The sequence below is a fragment of the Varroa destructor genome, unplaced genomic scaffold, assembly GCF_002443255.2.
Source record: "Varroa destructor unplaced genomic scaffold, Vdes_3.0 BEIS01000001.1, whole genome shotgun sequence".
In the NCBI taxonomy this organism is placed as follows: Eukaryota; Metazoa; Arthropoda; class Arachnida; order Mesostigmata; family Varroidae; genus Varroa; species Varroa destructor.
The window spans coordinates 18,716,359-18,738,713 of NW_019211454.1; the positions used below are offsets into that span (position 1 = coordinate 18,716,359).

The following is a 22,355-nucleotide window of genomic DNA, read 5'->3' on the forward strand; positions in this document are numbered from 1 at the left end:
GACTTATAAACTTTATATATATATATATATATATATATATATATATATATATATATATATATATAAACGATATTCCGTTTTAATAATAATTGGTGAAGACATGGTCTTTACTTCAGAATTTCTGTGAACTGTCTGTGTCTGACTTTCAGTGATTCCCTTCGTCCGTTCACTCGATCTCTCACTCGTCTGCTACTGAAGCAGGGAAGCCAGTCTTCCTCATGGGAGGTGGCTGCGAATGCATCCGACGCAAACACTCACGACGGGCATAACATCTCCGATGAGGAATCGGTGGCGCAAGTGGTCGCATAAACACTAAATTTCCAAGGCGAAAAATGTCGTTAATATTAGGAGGACTCGGAATCACGATATAATCTATAGGATTTCGGCCGCCAAGTGCGTCAAAAATGTCGCATACGGCTCTCACTTCGAACCGTAAAGCGATATCATGCAATCAAAATAGGGCACGAGTGAAACGGGTATTGCATTGCACGTGCATTGCATCATGTAAAATAGATCAATAATGTTGGACGCTCAAGAGACGCTCTGTCATTCAAATTATCGCAAAAAATATGTACATGTCACAAAACCAACACCTGCCATTTCGATCATAATGCCTTATTCTTATTGTTATAGGAGACGTACGAGCAACGTTTCAATGTTTCTTCAGGGACGAGCCATGCATATATTATAGGAAAATAAACGAAATCGGCTAAGTTGTCCTCGTAACATGCTAACTTATTCCAGCTAACCCATAACCGATAAGTATTTCGTACAGCCACAATTAAAAAAAACTTATCCATAGTAGTCCTCCATAAAATGAGTTTTTTTAATGCTATGTGACCAACTGAACATATGGGAACAACGAACATAGGTACACAGCTTTTTCTCGAAATGCTCGTTGTGTTTGGCCCATTAAGTTGTTCCACCTCTAACGTTCACACACATTCACTAACTGATCGGAGCGAAAGCCCAAGGGAAGTAGATGCGAACAGATGATAAACATAGCCATCGAAACTTCAGTCCATCGCGCGTGATGATTTCGTATATTGGTAGACTTCTTAGCTATAGTTCATGCGTGATTTCGCTATCCCATAGCAGAAATCAGAAAATACAGAACATGCCTCGGATGATGGGAAAATCGGATGCGTGTCAGCAGCGACAGTCCTCATCCAGAGTGAAATAACGTGATCTTCTCATCGGATGACAGAACTTATTCTAATACTAATTATGATCTATAATAATATTATAAATATATGTTACAGTTATTGTATTAGTTTTTAGGGTGTTTTTTTTTCACAATAACGTTTCACTAGCGGTATTTCTGCTTGGATCAATTGTAATAGTTATCACATCCTGATGACTTGACACAAATTTGTTGTGGAAAGCAAAGGGACACAACAAACAAATATAGCACGTATATATATTTCATTAAAGGTTTAACCTTCATCCATATCAGCAGACATTCTACAACTGAGCACAGAATTGCATTATAGTGCTTCCGTTCAAAAAGGCGTAGTGCTTCGTCTCCAAGCGCTTTTGACGCCACTGCGCACGGATCGCTGATTCGTCCATTTTTTAGCATGAAAACGTAAGTTCGACCTTTGAAACATAAGAGTTATCTGAAATCGTAACATTGCGAACTTTCAATTTGTATTGACCTCCCCCCTGCATAGACGCTGATGCGGCAAAAGGATATCGTTCAGTCAGCAGAACAGCTTCTGAACAAGAGCTCGCACCAAAGGATAGTCTACCACAGGTACAGGTTGAATTTTTTCCCAACCTATTACACGGTAATTAGTACCACCACGTCAACGTTACAGCTCACGTTTCTTAACTGCTTACCAAATAAACTTACTTATGAAAATGACGCAAAGCAAGTAGGACGGCTTAAAACGCGTAGACATTCCAACTTGCCTTGCAATAAAGTGGGCCTACACAGCAAAACCGCCGATGGGACTAACGTCGTTCTGATTAAGTTCAGATGAATATAGCACTGTCTATGATATAATCTTTGAACGCTCAATGCTAAGTATGCTGGCGCTTTCTCTATATCCTTCTGTCCCTATACAAAAAAAAATCATCCATTTTACATTTGCCATTATGTATCTTCAGTATTTGTTTTCGATCTTGCCCACTATCTTCTCATTTACCGGTGCCATGAAGCGTAATTCCCATGACATAAGGCTGCTAAACGACTTGATGGCTATCAGTCATGCCATCATAACTTTAAGGGCATTCGAGGAATAGCGTTTCGATAAACTTCAGTTTGATGCGATAAGACTTTTGCCCTCCCTGTTCAGTAGTTAGGCAAAACATTTCGTTCATAATATTGTTTCTTAGAACGTTAATGAGTAGAACTGGTGAAGAAATAAAACAATATTTTCTAATTTAAGCCGATAGCATCTCCTATATTCGAAACGAACGAACACATTTCTCAAATGACTAGAAAAGACAGGAACTGTACTCGTAATAAATTGCGGCCGCTACGGTTAAAGCTTAGGATTAGCATACGGTCATCGATAAACTCTGTCAATGTTTATTTGTTTGTTTGCTTCAATAATTGCATAACGTTTACATCTGGAAGGGATCTTATATCTTCAAGTCTGACCAGCAGCTTTTAAATCAAGGCCAGAAGTCAGAGATTGGGTCACATCGATAAAGACACAACGATCAATCAAATGATTTTAAATGTTTTGAGTTATACGTCCGTTACTGTCGTAGTTAGACATTGCTTTAGACAGCTGGTCGCTCGCAATGAAGACGCAGAAGTTTGACTAGCTCCGGTTTGCAACCTAGATTCATAAACGCCACAACATGCCGTGTTTTCAAATTAAATGGGTAAGTTTTTTACTCCTCCACCGTGAAAGTCATTGAAAGCCAGGGATTTGAGGCTCAGTAGCCGAAAAATGACGAGTCATTGGTCTGTGCGTAGCAAAAAAGGCTGGTCCTCCACGGCGCTAAGGAGACCAGTAACGCCACGGCGCCAGTAACGACACGGGCTAAGGAGACAGTACATCGAAAAAATCCACTTCTTCGACCAAAACAGTAAAAGCAACACATCTAAGGTTGTCGTATACATCGCAGAGTTACGTAGAGTTCGATGCAGCCTAGAGGCAGTCTTCAATCATGCTGGCTGGATAGATGCTTAACAGTTTTCCAACCCGTCATTATGGATCGATTACGTCGCTATTTAAACGTAAGCAATCTCCTACGACCTGAGATAACGTTTAAGCAATATCACTGTGTTCGCAGTGATTTCCGTAATTTTTGTCGCTATCCGTAGCGAACGAAGCTTACTGCATGTACATCGATCCATCAATCGTAACCCGTAACAAGATCCTACTTACTAATAAATGATAAACTTGGCCAAATACATTATAAACGTCAGCAGACGTCGTCGAGCTAGTGTCATCAGGACAAGCGTCTATGTAATTGCTGTCCTTGCAAAGGCTGCCACCAGAAGCGGCGGCGGCGGCGGTTGGTGACGTTTTTTCTTCAAAACGGCAGTTATCATCGATGTCAGACGAAGCACCGCCCCAGCGCTGGAATTTACTGAGTAGTCGCTGCATCAAATTGGATACGAAGGGCGTAAACATTTCTCTACGATGGCGTTCCAGGGAAATGACGTGTGTAACAAACTCAGACAGTAGAGAGAATTTAATGACAACTAATGGTAGAACATGGCTAATTCGTGAATACGTAAATCAAGCAGTAGACAGACGGCTGGAGCATTTCGAGAGTAGTAGGAGTCGCATAAACCTGCATCTTCTAGCATTGACCTTATCAGGAACGAGAGAGCTCTCAGATAGCCCTGTGAGTACAGCTCTTTTCTGCTAAAAGGACACAAGACAAGAACGTCCATCTCTGAAGAGACAAAATGATGCACCATGATACGTACGCTGTGTTACCAAATACTGTTTAGAGCTGGCAATCTCATAACCATGCATTTTTGGATTTAATGAGGCTGCCATTGATCACCTGAAATCGACTAATATCGTAATCATTAACTGAATCAACCAAAATCTATAACAAGCGCTTGTTGCGCCTTGTCAACCCTATGCTACGGGCGAAATGCGCAGAATAATATCTATTTTAGATCAAGTATCCATGTATTTTCGAATAATTTTTCTTTGTCTTTTTTAATCATTGCGCTTGAAATCCGTAATGATATATCTGTTATTTAAAGCCCTTTCTTCTGAAGCGACAAACTTCTGGGCCTGGGATGGTCTTATTTTCGAAATTGTGAGATGTCCTTTTCTAATTGTGTCATTGTACGAGTTGTGATTTATGGGGCAATCGGGGATGGCAAAGCAGTACCGTACTGTTGTCGACGAAATCATCAAAATGACCGAACGATACCCAATGCAGACGACTTATTGTTCAGCGAACAACAATAAGAAGATGTAACGATTGCTTGTGACAAGAGAACTTGCGGACGTTCTGAAGTCGATGCAATTCTAATCCGAGCGCAACAAGTGCATGAGGCGTCTTCTTTTGAACATTGACGCTTCCTTCGTATGGTTGTATCCTTTCGGCAAAGTGTCATATGATACGTTCGAGGTGTACACCTCTTGGTCTTCACCGCGGCACGACGTTTACGAACGCCATTAAGTTTCAGAACAAAAACGTAATACAATCGGTTAGGCTAGAACAGTGTACAATCTGTGTACTTTTTAGCACGCTGAGCATATTGCAACTATATGATTAGACTGGACATGATTGTGGTAGCTAGAGGAAGCGTTCCTTTTAAAGAGGATTTTCTCACAGCTACACGTTTGCCTCTATGTGGTCGCCAAATCTCCGCTAGACGGAATTCGTTTTGGGCATATGGATACGGATAACAATAAACCAAACGCAGTCAATGGATTACTCTTGCAATAGCCGTTTTAGGCAACTCAACAGCTTTCGTTCATGAAAATCGAGATGAGACTTTGCTATTATAAACGTAACCACTGAAATATTTTCTTCATTATCTTAATTTTGCATTATAAGAAAAATAATGACAACAAAGGGCCTGCTAGATTTCCACTATTTGGCTGAAGTCAATCAAAATCCACGCTTGTTAACAAAACGTAGTACGAATCGAACGTCTACCACGCCAACGTAATTATCAAAATGGCGTCTCCTCGTCCTGCAGCCGTAACACCAACTTCAAGTACGCTGCGCATTTGTTGGTCTATAGACTCACAGCACAACCAAGGTCAAACGACGAATGCCGAAGCTCAGTTAGCAAAGGAGGCGGATGCATAAGAATGAAACGTTTATTTGGATTCTCCTTCAGGCCCGCTCCTTAGCGACCTATCATTTACGATTACAGAAACTATTTGCTATCTGACTGCTTGTTTGCCTGCCTATCCAAACCATTGTCTAATTTTTGCTTCCTGCTAATACGAACGTGAAATATGGGTCAGTGATGAATCGCTGCTGAGCAACTTTTGAAAACTGGGGATTTCGGTGTAAAAGCTTTGATCACAATGTCGTCTGGCTAAGATATATTTAAATACTATACATTAAAAGTAACTGGTTAACACGCTATGAAACAGGAGATAGATAGACTGAGTAATTTTGAATGGCTTCAACGAGGTAAATAACTATATACGAGGTAAAGTCTCGGGTAAAACTGAGCTGCTACAAACACAAATTAGCTATGTGTTAGGTAAGCTATTAAGAGCACACTTTTGTTATTATGTTTTTTTCTAAAAACGCAGTCATCAATATGACGACAGCTGCGATTATCAACATGACTTTATAAGAACTTTTCGTCTTGAAGGTGCGATTTGATCGGGTCGTTTATTTCTACTACGTGTCAAGGGCACCAAACGGTTTCCGTCAGTATAACGATGATTTGTTTACCGTCGCCGTGTGACAACGCTGTCAAAACAAAGATTTCGCCTTGGGTCGCTGATATGGCTTTCGACGCATTTAGAGACCAACCTACAACATCGTCATCCCAACATCGGCGAAATCCGACCCAAACGTCTCGTGGAGACACCAGCTAATGGCTATCGTAAGCTCACGTATAATTGTCGTAACTGTTTTTTTGAGAGCTCTCATTGCCAACAATGGGCCAAGCACAGGGGCTCATACATTACGGTTTCATCTGCTAATCGCAAATCTTTTAATGCGCTGGGAAACACTTTGGGTACAAGTATTATAGAAAGCGCATTGCCCGCCCAATTAACTGAAGTTAAAGGTCGAACATCCCAACTACCCATAAATTATCACTGCTGTTGTCGTCTTGTACCTGAGATAACAAGAGGAAGTTTCATTTAAAATAGACTGAACGTTCAGTTGATCCTCTCTAAGTGATTGTCGCTAGCGAAACTCTCCTGAGCACTTAGTGCTTTAAGTGCTCACAAGTATAATGCGTCCACCCTTGATAGGGGGTTTTTGTCGATCTAATATTGTAAATGGAGTTGGAATTCTGCTATCTGTTATAGCTCTTTATGCTGCGAAACTGTTTTTTTTTTACGTATTAAAGCACCATCTGAAGTTTGTTGTTGTTAACGACAACAACAACAACAACCAGCGATTCGAAAAGGCTTCGCACTTTTTTCGGATTAGTCACAACGGCCTTTTTTTTTAAATGGAATTATATATGTCTTCTTATGAACGGATGCACAGCTAAACTTGACAAAAACAGTAATGCGTAAATCATACGAGTCACATCCGTGGCCAGTCGTTTTAACGTAAACATTTGTTGGTCCTTGATGCACGAAAATAGAATAAAGTAGAAGATTTCCTTTCGTCTATCGGATGGGGAAGTGACAAGTACGCGTCAATTATATTCAGGCGAGAACGAGTCCTCTGTGAGTAAACGCCAAAGGCGATGTCTCACCAATTAACCAAAGGAGAAGTTTCGTAACTAGCTATTACGAGTCTTCTCCTTAACCGGTAGCCGTCGAAGATGGCTTTGGCTCAGCGTTATCATGATATTATGAGATCTGAGAACATATAAGACTGACAAATGACAAGGAAATCTTTAAAAAAAACATGAAAAAATATAGTCATACACTTTTCCATTTGTGAACCACACGAACCTTCCGTCTAATGACTAATACCCCAAACGTATACATATATATGTATTAGAAATCTTCGAATAGGTTGTTGGAACTGTTTTTGCATTGTTGAATATCGCGTTTTAGCGTTTATAAGCTCTCTTATCAATGATTGTTTTATGTGTCGTTAATGGGACTTTAAGCAGCGATCTTTGCTCCTTCTATTATATCAGTCACTTCGAGATTTAGCGGTTTATATACAAAATCATTCGATTGCTTTCGTACTATAATCCCCATGTGCAGACAACCAATCGACAGACAGTTGTTGTATCTTCGAGCTGTTGTTTCTAAATATTTTTACCCTCGTTCATTATGATTTCATTCATCTATTTCATCGGCCTCTGCCATATTTTTTTGTAGCGGATCAACGTCTCCATACGCAATAATAGCACGCGATTTAAAATAGGCTTAGGTCGACTATCCAAAACAGGAAACTAGAACGAGGTTGTTTTATCCTCATGGCATATTGTAAGGATTTCCCGCGCCATGTCGTCACGCGCTCCACCAGCGGACATGCGATAATTCTACAACAAATATACGAAAAACAAGAGATCCAACGCGTCGTAGTTAGTCTATTACAGAAAGGATAAAATGTAGTAAAAACAGGGACAGAGAAAAAAGCAAATGCAAAGGTTCCAAACTGTCACAAAGCCTTTGCGGTGCTTGGTTTTGCTCTATGGTGGCATAAGAAATGCAAAAGAACAGAAGGAAAGACAGAGCTGGCAATTTTCACGGTGATTATCTTGAAATCAAAGCTGCCAACTGCCGGCTAGATTTGGAAACTCACTCATGCGAAACTGAGCATAGACATGCTGTGTTTTGCGCCGTCTGGAGCAATGTGCCGGACGTGAATATTTATGTTATCTGCGTTGTGTCGCAATTACGCATTTAAACAAATGTGGTTGTGACCATTTTTGAGCTGGCAAGGCCGCCGCCAGAGGGCATGTAAGGACCATAAAGTTTGCTACCGAAAAAAATAATTGTAACACGAACATGGTAGTAGCAACCTATTATTTCCACTTATATGAACTGTAATCCAATTTATATTCGTGGACAGTTTAAGCCCCTTGAATGCCTTGCTGCCTTCTTACGTTTTTCATTTTGGCACTTTCAGGGGATGTGTCCTTGAAAATTCTATCCTGATTTCGATCCGGATCAATCTGAATCCTAGCACAGTTTATCAAAACTTCAAATATTAAACATGACAAAAAAAAAAAACAAAAAATGCAGTATTTTTCTTCATAATGTCAAGACATTTACATTTTAACTCCTCAATGCCTATACCCGTACTAGTATTTTTCACGAAAACAAAGACATGTCACCCTGTCGTGTCCCCCTGACACAACAGCGGACAGCACTACCAGTATTAACCTCATTGATTACAATTTTTCCTCTATATGTTTTATATAATAATATATTGTTTACAGATAGATGACTTGTCAAATTTGACTTGATAAACAGGAGCCCCGTTTCCCAATACGCCGTCGAAGTTCCCACGACACCATGACCTGCTCTGGGCAATATTCCATGACACGTGATGACAATATTGGTTTATCTTTCATACAACAGTTGCTGTTTCAGAATCCGACAGCCTGTGACGACGGGCCAGTTTATGATTGTAAACGCCACACGTTCCAGATACGTCTTGAAGAGGAGATTCCATACATGTGCTATTGGACCCTTCATAATTTGTGACTATCCAACACAAGATGCACAATGTCTACTAGGCAGCACTACTGAGTCGATTGCTAGCTATTTATATTCCCAGATGAATGCTACTAATTTCTGCAGAGTTTTTATAATAGCAGTCGTCACATGTGAAGGTTTTCCCCAATTTTTCTACCTCCTTATCCCTTATATGCCGCAGGGTTGGCAACTGTACTAAATGTACGTACACTCAGTCCATGGTCCCTGGTAACTGATATCTAATCGGCCTGGCAGCTGGAAGCGTTGCACGATGATGCACGAAGGTTCGGTGCAGATGCTGAGAGCTGACGAATTCGGTTTGTCGTCGATACGGTCACACATCCGCCAACACGCAGTAGGCAGCGGAGTGACAGTGATGAATACGATAATGGTCATTGTTTGAATTGATCGTTTCCTTGATTCGGTCACAGATCAACATTAGGTAGTAATAGAAACTGACTTCTACTGAAAAGAGATTGTCGTACCAGAACCGAATTAAACCCTGTCGATATTAATACTAAAAAAAAAATACTTGTTGCAGTGTCATAACACTCCAGTAGCGTGTACGTAAATGTGTAACCGGCTTTGCAAAGTATACAGTAGAAACAATGAATTATTGTGTATTTGTACCAGTTCATGGCTTGCCTTTTGTATCTACGTACGGAATTGCTAAGTTCGTGTAAGGAACAAAGGAAGTACTATGAGTGAACTCGCCCAATATCATTGTATAAGGATCTGTCGTTTAGAATGCGCTCACATGAGTAATGCCTCGTTGATCAACTGTTCGGGGCCGATCGTTTATCGAAAAAGAATATAGATAAGTTAATAATCATAGCGAGGTTTTCGAACTAGAACTTCCAGTGCTACGAAATTTTTTTGCCATGAATGATTCTGGCCAAAATTGAACATACACGGATTTATAGTGACGTAACGTTACCTTATTAACTTATACAGATACTCATTTCTACGGTAATATGAATGCTCACCATTTACGTTTAGCTAGAAGTTCTCGTAATGATAAAAGTTGGCTTTTTCGCAGAGTTTAATTTTCAGGGACAATTACTGTTGCTGATATACACAGTAAAAATATATCAATTAGGCGTATGTTTACATTTTGTTCTCTACGACTAACTGCTGTTACAAAACTGACATAAACATGTCTAACGACAATGTTGTTATTAACTATTCTAAACGAAAAACACACAGGCGAATAGACACTGTTCGTACACACTGAGCTTTTCTGTATTTTCGTATAAACGCATAACATTTTTTACGTCTGCATACAAATTTATAACATAAAAATTACTATATTCAAATATTAGAAGTAAAAGCTTGTGTTCTAATACACTTGGCTACCTTTTACGTGTACACATTACACCTTTTTTTTTAATTTAACTTTCCTTTTTGCTGCTAGCTTAATTGAAATTACCCAGTCACTCAATGGCTCATATAATAGGATAGATACTCAGACGTATTATCTAGCAAATCTACATACCACGAATAGAGACTCAACAAATTTTGTATAAATTTATTTCTCTCATCAGTTAATTTATATCATTAGAGGCTTGCTGATTTTTTTCCGTGTCATCTGTGCGGCCTTGATGGTCTTGGTGGCAGTTTGTCAAACACGCGCTAACAGGATCGATAGCAATAATAGCAACAATGGTTACGATCCGTATGTGCCTTGAAAGAATAGCTCCATATTGCATTATGGCGAAAAGTGCTCAACACAAACCGACTTTATGACGCAATAGCTCTACAACAACATAATAACAATAACCAAAATGGCGACTTGTGAGCCAGTGAACTCTTCTCTCCGCTTGAATTTATTTCGTTTCGCAATGGAGCAACAACTAACACAGCGATCGCTAAGAGATGTAAGCTTTGAGCTGTGCGACCTTTACTGAGTTTCGTTTTCACTCCCTTTTGCGCTCACTGATACAGCCGACCATTCAACAAAAAGGCAGCTTTAATAGTTGTCACTCATGCATTCAAGCTCTCACGAATTCAAGCTAGATAAAAGCAAGCATTTTTCACATAAAATACACAGGACATGGCTCTGGATGATGGATTAAATGACGTCTTCTATTGATTCTCATTCTGGTACGAGCCAGTGTAAGAGAACCGTCCCAATCACAGTTTTGGATCGTAAGTGCCTGCTGGTGTTTTCGTGTAGTATTTAAACATCTCCGATTTTGGACGTCGCGGAAGCGACGCGGCACCGTCCTGGCCAGGATTGTGTCTGTCGTTTTGCCTATATTGTTGCGTCAGGCCGTCACTGGTGGCCGACCTAGCATTATGATTTTGTTCAGCATTACAGTCCGCGGACTGCCTATTGTCAACGCAATCCGTATGTAGAAGCTGCCCACCGGTGGTGACATTGGTAGGAGTTGCTTCACCCTTATTTGAAATGGCGCCGCGATGCTTCCACTGATAGAGTAACCCTATACTTCCAAGAACAATACTGGTGTATAATATCATCCATGCCGTCGAGTAAAGATTTATTTTTAGGCTCTTGTCAAGCTTGTCAATGGAAAACCCCACTAGCGAGTAGCATTTCACAGCTAACTGTGAAAGGTCCTTACTCATGGTGCTTTAAAGAAAGACGCCGCGTTATACTGACAATGCACAGCTCGCTGTCTTACACGGAAAAGCTTTGGCCACGACAAGACTTCTCCCACAGAGTCCTCCCCAACGCACTATTTCTGGATGCACTCCGCCCTAATCTGTACGTTCACACGTCCACCATGGTACGCATCGATATTCTACTCAGGAATCCAAACTGCATCGATCTTCGAATTTCGATTGACTTTTAAAACGCACAAACATGAAATAAAGTCACAAAGAGTGTCTATTGTTGGCTCTTCTCAGCGATACGGTCTTATTCACATGACATCTTCGAGTCTCCCTTGCATCCCTACTTTTGCTGCTGCGTCTGTCAGTAAACTACGCACTTGACGCTGTTGACAAATGCTATCTGAATCACTGTTATACACAAACAAATACACACACACACACACACAGCACATATTCCTGCTAAGATAGGTAAACGTTACGTTACGTTCCGTTCACGTGCAGGCACTAGGCAGCTCTTTATCGGTCTCAATCGCAGAACTACAGCGCTTCTTTGCGCAGTATGTTCCTCGAGCCATCTCCAAACGGCTAATCGATTGAATCTGACATCTCACAACTGTCTCACACAGGTAGAGTGCACCGTTATAGTAGGGGAGAAATTGCTGGGTTTTTTTCTTAAGAAAATTTAGCACTCCCTATGCTATACATATATCATGCTTCCTTTTTGTAAATCTGCTAGAATTTTTGCCTGTGGCGCATGTTCGGTACGAGCGCTGTGAGGGATAGCGAAGTGTCAATTATTAATCTAACTACGAGTGATGACACGCGTTAGACTGCTACGATTAGCAGGTTCAAACGAAAGTTTTCATTGATTCGGGAGAGGTTGTAAGAAAACGAAATCTGAATACTGAATTGCTGCTGCTGCTGCTGCTGCTTAGCGGAAACCAAGGTACCGATCAATTGTTACGATCGAATTAGACGAGCTCAAAAGAAATTGTGGCAATTATATTAGCTTTTACCTGGTTGGCTGTTCGAGTGAGTAAGGCGGCCAGTCAGTAAATGGGATCACTTGAGATTAAGGGTATTAAAGTAAGAAAGACTAATCAGCTTTACGTTCAATACACGCCACTTCTTATTCCAGAAACAAGAATCGAAATCAGCTATGCGCATGAATATATGTCTCTGGTTGAGTCAATAGGAATAGGCATTTTTTTTTTATCATCACATGTGTTGTAAATTTATCCGGGCCGGATAACTTAGAATTAGCAATAACAGTAATAATAATGGTCCTAATCAAAAAATCGAAAACTCAAACTAAAAAAAAATAGTATTTCCTGCTGTTCCTGTTTATATGAAACAGCAGCAAATTTCTTGTAAATTCGATTCCTAATTTACCTAAAAAAAAAAAACTGATCGATTAATGTTTGACAGATTATCAAAAATACAATTGGCAAACTGGTTTTAAAATAATTGACTGTGCATCCAGCTGTTTTCTAATAATGGCAAGCGCAAATTTTAATAATATTTACATTGCGTTTCTGATGACGTCATTTCTAAAAATATACGTCAGACTTATAGAAAACTGAGAACAACTTTTTACCATAAACAGATATTTATGTAAGAACCCTTTGTTTAAACCAAAACTTCTCTAGCTTTTTTTTTAAATTTTTGCATACATTTTTGCTTAATATTACTCTTCAGGGTAACAACACAGGAAATTTCTAGTTTTAATTTTCATCGTGGGTTGATACATAAATTAGCTAGAGAATGCCGCTCAGAGGCTTCCCTATTTTTCAAAACAATATATCGTAATCTGTAGCAATCACAATGCCCATCATAATCTCCATAACAGGTAAAACACATACACTACACACTTATTAACTGGTGATAAAATCTTACTAGAACACAGTTCTTTTCATATATGTATCTTAAGGTAACTTGCTTATTAAGTAAACCACCTAGCTAAAAGGATGTCACTTAGCTAAATTTACGGAGTTACCTACCAGCAGACCTAGCGTTTCATGCAGAACAAAGTCAATACCTATGGAGCACCGTAGCGCGACTTCAACTTGAACCGTTTCCATGCGTACGGAATATTGATCAATAATTGAATATGTATTACCAATCTCACCATGTCTGGAAGAAATTCGCATTGTCTACGGATATGAGCTTCGTGTTATTAGTACGCAGTCGCTTACCTGAAAAATTGAAAATTAGATTTAACAAAAACGGAATTAGACGTAATATCTTAACGATATCTTCGAAAAACTTCCTCTGTCGAGCGATACTTTGTAAACAAAACAGAAATACAAAACGAGGTACTTTATTTAGATCGATTTAGGTTAGTTTCTCTTATTTTTAATTTTATTTCGTATATTCTTTACGTGATAATTTTGAAGCTTGAGTATAACCGTGATACTTAGCTGGGCTTTTCATATATCAACTGATTCGTACCAGTTTTATAACTGTTTGAGGTTTCGTCCTTTAAGCAAGAAAAAGTAGGTAGAGATACTGAGCTGAGAGTTAGGCACTATGCTTTACTTGTGACCTCAGTTAGCCGCTGTATTAATCAAAAACTTGCCAAATTCTACTAAGAACCTTTCCCTTTGAACAACTTTGCTTACAGTGGGCACTGTCTTGTGGTGCTAGAGGTATTGATAACCGCAAATTCGTATTGTTAGAGAAACGGTGATTCGGTTTGAGTTTGAACGTGCACACGATGCAAAAGTGGTCTCTATCATCCTCCTAATGGCCACAAATCTAATATTAACATAATAATAACAATTAATAGAAATAATAATAATAACAAATATTCTAAGTATTTAAACTTATTTGATTGAAAAAAACAAAACCCAAATCCACGTCGTATTTGGATCTGTTATGTTCAAATTTTTTTCTATCCAAGTTCTGTTGATGGCAGCGCGCGTTTTATGGTCTCCGGAAACTAATCAGCAATCGAACTTTTTTTCTATAAACTATTCGTCTATAAAACTACGCGATTAAATATAATACAGAACTGGAAAAATTAAATTTCTATTTTTGTTAACTTACTTTCCCTTCGTGCCGTCATTACTTTCAGCAGGTCACAATACCCATAAAGCAAATCATGCAAAAGCATTTCGAAGAAGGAACAATATTCTCGACAACTATCCTCATTTTTCGATTCTCGCTTGTATTCAGTTCTATAAACATGTTATTTTTCTTTTTCCAGGAAGATAAATATGTCGCGACGAAACAAATCGTGCCTTCAGCGAGAAATCACCATTATCCTATTTGCAGGACATCTAAGGCCATCATACAACTGCGACTCACCCAACACCCAGAACATCGTTCCAAACCTCCTCACGCGAGGTTATCTGGAGAATGCATATTTATATAATGCATCCCCATTACCTCACCTTTTATTTAGGATGGGTCGCCACGGTCGGTCGGAAGAATACAACAAGTAATTTGGATGCTTTTGGTCATTTAATATTTACTTGCTTTGTATTATACAGTGGATGAGAAAAACCTATGAGAAAAAACATATGAAATCATTTCTAGAGAGCCATTCTCGTCGGAACTATCGCAAAAGCATCTTGTGCTGACAGGTCGCGGACATGATCATGTTTCGCTAATACCCGTGGTAAGCAGCAGCTGTGCGTAGCTTGCTAGTTTCTTTATACTTCGCAACTTCGGTTCTGCCTCTCATCAACTAATGAATACAGTCCAAATTCTGTCAAGCACGCTTCCATACTAAAGACGGACTTCAGGATAGCTATATCAGTGGTACAGTCGTTTCAAAGGGACGAAGAAGGCCTTGCTATTAATGCAACTAAACACAAACCCAATTTGTTACAAACAGGCGCTAAACAACAGTGCCACATCCTCTTCGACTATTAGTCGCGAGGTAGGTCTACCTGACGAAGCTTTCCTTCGCAACTTTTAAATCTGACATCATATGGAAATGAAAAGCCGTAATAAGCCGACAATCAGCCAGGCGTCCAGAAACAACGAAAGGACTGCGTATCCATCCGTGTTAATATGTTTTTCCGTGTATCACCGAAAGTTGGGCGACAACAGCCTTTCAACTGCATCGAACGGTGCTTGCAATGTAACTGCTAGTCGGACCGCCGCATCGCGCATTTCATGCGCAATACGAAGGTCTCCGGCGCAACGCCGCTTAAGTCGTGCAGATCGCCAACGAGACAATTCCAGGCGTCCGAAATGCTGATGTGCACGAGATAAAGCAGAGGCGTTTCTTGCAGGAACTAGTAGCATGCTACGGCACGTGGAGTGTACTGTTTATGGTTATAGTACAAATTCGCCGAAGGCCGTGGTTTTCACTCACGGCCTAGAGATCGTTTTTGATAGTTTTCGTCCCACGAATGTCACGATGCCAGAAACATATAAGAAAATCCGCCAATAATGGGCGGATTTTCTTAATGCGTCGATAAGATAGCGAAAAGATTCAGGGATAACTCGAAATAGTCATACCACGTACGTATATATTAGGCACAGCATCACTTAGGTAAAAAGAAATTCGTAACGGGCTGTACAACTCTTACTTTCCATATTCGATTTATGTGTTGAGTACAAAAAAGCTTCAGGAGAAGCCTTTTGGTCTTTCAGTTCCAATGACGTAATCCCTCGGTTGCCCCGCTTCTGATGTTCCGAACACAAGAAAGCCGAGTACAGGTGAACCATGGGCAGACAGATATGCGAGTGGATGCGTGTTTAAATTTTTGCGGGTAAAGTTACTGTCTCCGGTAGACGGCCAAGCAACATATGCTAACTTATCAATGGCGTATCCAGTGGATCATTGAAGGAAGACATCAGCTGGCTCATTCCAGTTACAAATCTGCTCACCGTTCAAATGTTTATTTACATATGAACTTACATTTATTGCATATTTGCTTACAACTAAGTATTTCTCTGGCTAAAAGAATAATGACAACACGATTGGGTTGCCGGTGTCATCGTGGCAATGATATGCTGGTTAAATATTATTATTACTAATATGGTGACAAAGAAAATTACCAAAATACAATAATCGAAGGTTAGTTATAAGCCAGGACAACAAAAATGTACTTAAGCATCGCACGAAACCTTCCAAAAGTGTCGTTCTTGGGAGACGCCAGCCAGGAATCGTTAAAGTTTGGCGTCCGATGTTGCTTGTCCGATGAAGCATTGCTTGGAACAGTTGGTTTTTTCCAGCACAAAACATCTGGACCGCCATCGCGCAATCACACTACCACTGTACATAACGGTGACAGTCTGTATGGTATGAGTTAATGAACGACAAGCAGTCATGCGGTGCTTTTCAGGCAAATAACTATAACAGATAACTATTTTTTGCTACAACTTTTACACAGCTTGGCAAATCTTCGGGGAACTGAGTAAACCTAATTATACCTAAACTGAACACTACAATCTCGTTTTTGTTCGAATGTAGAAATCTTCTTTACAATGATTGATGAACCTGAATGGTTCATGGAATGGCAAAAAATGCAGTCTACGCACGCATTCTTTGACTTAGGTTAATTTTGCAGAGTTAGACACAAAAGCCCAGAAGTATGCTAACAGCATCGTATAAATAGCTTGCACTTATCAGCTGTGTTTTATATGTTACACATCTTAAATAAACGTGAACGGTTGATGAACTAAAAAAATCAGCTGTCCATAAGGAGCTAAGGGCAAGAAAGGACTTTTTATACCTAGGCGTTTCGAGGGCTCGACCTATTCATTATTGAAATGCGTCTAAAGGCAATTTCTCGGTTTCATGACTCGTGAGGTATACGGCGAGTGTGTTTCTAGACGAATGTGTTTCAAGGCTTATGCGTACATTTGCATGGGCTAGTGGCCTTATGTGATATGGCGGCCAATTAAAAGATTGACTGTACTTTATCTATGAATTAATCTTAGTATAACAAGCCTTATAAACAGAATATTTCCTTTTGAAAACTGAAGTAACACAACATCTGGATATTTCATCTCAACCCGTGTCAATATTGAGATACAGAAACGACCAGAAACAAGTCTGTAAGGAATGGCATACGTTCCGTATGTAGTTGTATGTGCATATATCTCAGAATTCCTATTGAAATCGAATTGTTTTTTTGGTGCCCTCTCATCGTTTAAGATGTTTATCAAGATGGGTCACCATGAGGACACTTGTTTAGAACGACATATTTGGATATATGACAGTGTGATATACGTATGCGTTGCAGGCCGCAACAAAATCATTATCTTATCGAATACCCTATCGCTATTTACTTTACGGTAAAAATCAACTGAATCAACTGTTTATTCAATCGACAGCTTGTGACAAGTCAGTTGTTCCACAGTCGAGAGTCACAGAAGTAACAACACCATATATTAATAGTCACGTGGAAAACACACGGACTGCTTTTGTGGGTTTTAAGCTTTCTATCCGAGTGCATATATATATGTGTATATATATAGCCTTAACCAACAAATATATACCTAACATCAGACAGTACGTTAGACGTAAATTCGTAAAGATTAAGCGCATTTTTTAGCACCTTTAGGTTTTTAGAGCCTTTCCTTTAAGTTTTTTTTTTTTTATTTAAGCCAAGAATGTAAGTCTGCAGTACTTTTTCCTTTTGCGACGCGTTAAATATACGAGAAATACTACGTATTCTTCGACTAGACAGCACGAACCTGTACCACCTGTACTCACTTAAGTGTCAAATTTGGGCCATATTAGATGCCACTAAACCTGCTACTACACTGCTGCCACTAGGTCATCACTAGGTCATCACTAGGTCCAATGAGCCTACGCTTATAAATCCTACTTCACCTACGATACAAACTAAGAAGCTCTGTGTTAATTTAAAGAAAGAGTTCTTAAAAATGTCTCGTAATTTGTTTAGCCTGTTAGTTAAGGCCATAATCACACCGAATTGCCGTTCCTACTAATACTTTAATTAAAGATGTTCCTATCGGTACACGAAAAAAACATGTAATTTAATAAAATTTAAAAATGTAATCATTCTTGGTAAGTGAACACGAACACTTTACCAAAATGAACAATTTGGTAAACGTAGATAATAAATCATTAGTACGGTTTTATTTAAAAAATTAGATATTTAGTTATTATTTAAGCAAATAAATCAGCTGCAATTACGTTATTTCGTATTTAGAAAAAAGATCTAGTTAGTAAACACGCATACACATGGATAGCTATGTGTATCCATTCCGGAGTTACTAGATTTTCCTAAGGGATTTCATCCTACGCTTCATTTCGAATCAATGTGCTACTCCACAATTCGAGCGCGCAGCCGTTGTCACTGCACAATTCCTAGGCGTCTAATAAAATTACATATTTATAAAGCAGTAATGGTAACTAACTATTAGTAGGCCTCGCCGAGTGGGCACCAGCTAGAGGCTGTCTGCTTGTCCGATAGCGGCCTGTGGCCACGTAAGCAACGTGAGGTACGCAAACCAACGTCGACCTATTCCTGAGCGTCAAATGAACAACAGTGAAAAAATTTTCTAGCGAAACCACCCGTTGGTAGGCAGTCATCGCACCCCGGTGGCCGAAACGGAAATTATTATTAGCGGTAAACCAGAAACCCATTGGGTTTTATGAATGTAATAATCACGACCTAATCAGCGGCTGTTGAGGTCGACCAAAGCTCTGATTGGAACCGGCTTGAAATGTCTATTACTTAGCGAGACGCACAGTAAGAACGCCCCAATTGTTACGAGCTTCTTTCAAACGCGTCCCGCTTCGGTCGGTATATGTATATGTTACATCCAGTATTGAAGCTTTCAGGCAATTACATTAAACGGATGCCTGCCGGTACCAAACAAAACATATCCACACCCAAACGAGCCTAGACCACGCGTCAATAGACTTGTCGGGCTAACACCTCACCCACTGTGTTTTTACGAAGACATGCTGTCGTACGTGGCCCTTTCTTTCCAGCAAGGAATAGTTCTCAAAGATCAAATACATCAGTCAACGCTGTCCTTGTTAGTTTGTACAACGGCTCACGCTATTTCGTTAGCGCTGACACTTCAAGAGATAACCTGTTATTTTCTATCCCGCTTATGCACGTATACGTTCATGAATAGTTATGTTTTTGTGACAAAAAAAAAAAGGAGATAAAAACACTTATACAAGAACAGTAGCTATTTTCAGTCGGGTGTAGTGATAAGCTTAATAGCAGAGTATCTTTTGTTTAGCATTAAGTATTGGCATTTTTAAAACCCGTTATAATCTATGTGACAAGAACGAAATGATCGATCCAAACGCTTGTCTTGCTTGATTTACCGCGAAAGAACAAATGTTATTAAAATACATTTCTTGTATATTGTTTATTGTATGGTAGCTTGATGGCATGTTATTAATTAATATCCTGTAATTGTGTTGTTCCTAACTAATAAAGATTCATGCATTCGGTCAAGGCAGGGATGGGTATGCTATGCTCTACCTAGGCGACATGAACTTCTCAATAACATTTCTGCCCGCCAATTATCAAACTATATTATATCTCTGCTTAATGTAAACCCACGACAATATATACTATAGAATAACTATAATTCTAAACTGTTAATAAATACCGTCCGAATGCTCGTATGTTTATATTGAGAACCATATTCTAGCTCATGATTCCTCCACGTTTACTAATTCGTATTATAATTCTTCCAATAATCTAGTAATATGGCCATTTACGCAGACAGCTGAACAAAGGCCGAGCCATCCATTACGCAGACACCCTACCTCCATATCAACCCAATCATAACTGAACAAATCGTGGCCATACATTGACAGACGCCTCCGCAGCTACGTCGTCTTTGAACATCGCCAATGGAAGGACCCCGTTGGCCTTGCGTTCGCCATAGAATGCACTGTTATATAGAAGCTTAGTACTAGTACAAGCGTATGTATTGTTGGTTCCATATTGAGCCTAACGGCCAATTGCGCGCTGTTACTGGCCGTTGTTACTTCATTATTAGCACTTCGTTTGCTCCTTTCCCTCGGTGCCCTCCCTCACCCGTAAACGAAAGTCGACAATAGTGAACCAACGAGGCAACGCCCAAATATGTAAAAGGCCTTGGCTGTGCGTTGTAATTGTGTTCGCTGTTGCTGTTACTGCTATTGTTGTCGTTGTTGTTGACGCCGCTGCGCCATCTATTATTGTTATTGCAGCCTAGCCTACCGATGACACGCGTGTCTATTGAACACGGCCGGTAGAGCACCACAAGACGCTGCAGTACCGAATCTAGCAGTGTACGATCTAGCGCCGAAACCACACATATCCCTGTATTCTTTATAACTGGCTGTGAGTCATCGTAATAAAACAATAATAGGCAGGCGGTCAAGGGAACGAATAGTACAATATATATGTTATATACATGTATTTATTGGTTTCTGCGTGACGTCTCACCTACGAAAGAACGTTGTTGCTAACTCGTATTTTGACTAGCCTTGAAAAATTGCTAGGTATGCGTACAATAATGTTATATGTAGTTCAATCGCTGAAACTGAAAATCGCTTAGTGTTTCGATACAACCCGCAAATGTGCCGTAAGCCCATAGACAGTGATGAACTAAAAAAGCTGATGTCAAATACGACCCTTTGTTAGAGACACTCAACGACGTTTTGTTAGAGACAAATCGGGTACCACTCAACGGTCTGCCCACGTGTACGCATTAGATGGCAAGTTAAAAGATGAAGGTTCTAGCCTTGTTTACCAAGAGCCTTCACCTAATTATAGAAATTCTGTTGACGTCAAGTCTCTACATAGGGAATTGAGATGAGAAAGTTGAATATAGATAGCCACGCATAGTAATAGGTAAAGACTGTGCTTCGATGGGTTATTTTCCCCACGTTTGAGTCGTCTTCACGCACGGTATTGTGTAAATCTCTAGAAGAATCTATGTACTTCGATACATTTATTGATACTAACAATGTCTTGGATCAAGAGTTGCCGCTTGTAGGTCTGCGGTCTGCAGACGTCAATGTTCGCCTATTCTATAATACAGTGAAAGAATTAATGGGTTACGCATATAGTGTATTACCAGCTGATACGGCCACAGCTTCCTATGGGCAAACTTCGAGTCGACTCGGAGGGTTGACGTGGCCCTGCTGATTTACAACGAGGACATGTCAGCTAGATTATCAGCTAAATATTGTTTATTGTTATTAGATGGTTTATAATAAAAGTTAAGCATAAACTACAAAGGAGACAAACGGAATGTTATTAAATATCAAACGACAGTTCTTGTGTGAAATCTATGATGAGTATACGCTTAGTCCATAGGCACCGTTGGTACACGCGTGAACGCCTCCGCCATTGAAGTCGTTCTAGTTCTAGTTAATTGTATCTATTGTGCTGCAGTGGCATCACAATGGCAGTTCATATATAATCATGCTAAATATGAAATGCTAGTACAAAAGCAGACCTGCTTGTGCTATTGATGTTATGGAGCGTTTGTTAGTAACGAGGCGTCATGGAACTGTAAACTTGAGCAGTACTAATTACTGCGATAGTTCCAACGCGAGTACGTTGTTCGGGTACCAAGAATCAATACAGAAAAAGGTACCTGTTCAGCAGTGAAATAAGGTAAGTCATTTGCCCAGGGTTTTTTCCATATCACATCTGCTAACGAGTATCAGTAACGCCATCGCCAAGAGCACCTTGGGATCTTCATCGGCATGAATTTCGTCGTCATTAGAGGTGGTGATATGACGGTGTATTGTATTATCAGCTTGTAAAAGTAACTGGGGACAGACACAGAGATTTCATTAAATATAGATAAGCGAGCACACGTCATCAAACTTGACTAAGTCAACTAAAAATTTACTAAAAGTTAACTTGAAAAGCACGAATCACGATATCGAATGAAACCATTGGCCCGTTAAAATGTTAATTTCACCGAGAAACTGGTGATGGAAACTGTTGAACAAGTGAGTAGGGTGTGTTTCAGACGTACGGTTATTGTAAACGGAAGTCCAGTAAGCAGCTGTACCAAACAAACGAATCGGGCAAACGAGATAAAGTATAAGCCGGCAGCGAGAAAATC

General features: G+C 39.8%; 1 protein-coding gene and 1 long non-coding RNA gene across 15 annotated transcripts in view; one reads left to right on the plus strand and one right to left on the minus strand.

The window, feature by feature from the left end:
* LOC111253053 (uncharacterized) overlaps window positions 1–18,352 on the plus strand; it is a 72,474-nt gene extending 54,122 nt beyond the window's left edge. For 11 of the 12 annotated variants that reach the window (XR_002674457.2, XR_015316732.1, XR_015316733.1 and 8 more), the window contains one exon: window positions 150–1,276. This is a non-coding gene — a long non-coding RNA (uncharacterized LOC111253053). Of the gene's footprint in view, window positions 1–149; window positions 1,277–14,529 lie in introns of those variants that run through there. The other variant, XR_015316759.1, reaches the window with a different exon arrangement.
* Window positions 1–22,355, minus strand: part of LOC111253008 (uncharacterized) — a 168,037-nt gene that overhangs the window by 115,735 nt on the left and 29,947 nt on the right. The window lies entirely within an intron of this gene.